The following is a 1,433-nucleotide window of genomic DNA, read 5'->3' as shown; positions in this document are numbered from 1 at the left end:
AACATTGAGTAAGGAAAGTAAAAATATACTCGGAGAAATTTTAGCAACAAATATAGATGTGTTTGCCTAACAAAAAATTAAACATGACATGGGTACCAAGAGAGGTAGCAGAACACAGGTTGAATGTTAATCCAAATATACCACCAGTATACTAGAAGAAGAGAGAAATGGCTCTAGATAGAAATAAATTCTTAAAAGAAGAAGTAGAAAAATTAGTGAAGGCAGGAATAATGAGAGAGATGAAATATCAGACATGGGTAGCGAACCCAACCATGGTCTAAAAGCCAGATTGATCTGGAGAATGTGTGTAGATTTTACAGACATTACTAAGTCTTGTCCTAAAGACAATTATCCGCTACCTGAACTTGATTGAAAAGTTGAGTCTTTGTCCGGATTCAAATATAAATGTTTCTTGGACGCATATAAAGGGTATCATCAAATACTAATGGCGAAACGCGATGAGGACTAAACAACTTTTCATACACCTGATGTGTGCATGGTAGTATACGAAATAGATTATATTTTACTACGAAATAGTATTAAATACGATACAATTTTACACAAGTTATTTATTTATTTATTGAATGGGATATAGCTAAACCTTGCTACAACACTTATAGGCAGTGTACCTAATCGTAGAGTAGTGTAGTTTTTAGTAAGTTCGGTTCGTTCCACATGGATACAACTAAATTTAACGCTATATTTATTTTAAACTATATTTGTATAAATATATATCTATATATATATATATATAATTATTATAAAGGGGAGCTTTTTACCATTTAGTGACCGGTTTGTCGATTTTATATCTTAAGTCACAATTAAAACCTAATGTAAAATATTAAATATAAATATAACTTAATTTAAAGCGTAAAGTAAATGACGATAAATAAAAATATGATAATTAAAATGAAGATAAATAAAATGACGGTAAATAAAAGTGCGATTAGATATAAAATAAAGAGAATTATGCTTATTTAAACTTCCGTAATCATGATGTTCGACGTGTTGATTTTAATTTATTACCATGGGTTAATTATCCTTTATCCTGGATTATTCGATACGTCCATCTGGTTTTTTTCCATAACAGTCCATCGGTCATAAATATAAAGTGCGAATGTCCTCGTCAAATTATCCTTATACCCGAAGTCAAATATTCTAACTAATTGGGGACTTAAACTGTAACAAGTTCTTAATATTTTGTTTAATAATCACACCAGGATATCGACTGCGTGTAACCCAAGGTTTTAATACTTTGTTAACAATTATGCCAAGTGTCCTTTTACGTAATCCACCCCTGTTTTAATGAGTCCATTGACTATTAATCCATCCCCTTGTCCGGTTAAATGAACGATGATTAGTATTTATAAATATCCCACCCATCATGTCCGATCGAGTGTGTGTGGTTATTTATAATTACCTCAAATTGTAAA

This window comes from Rutidosis leptorrhynchoides, chromosome 2 (assembly GCF_046630445.1).
Source record: "Rutidosis leptorrhynchoides isolate AG116_Rl617_1_P2 chromosome 2, CSIRO_AGI_Rlap_v1, whole genome shotgun sequence".
Taxonomy (NCBI): Eukaryota; Viridiplantae; Streptophyta; class Magnoliopsida; order Asterales; family Asteraceae; genus Rutidosis; species Rutidosis leptorrhynchoides.
Note: the sequence above shows the minus strand (reverse complement) of the source record.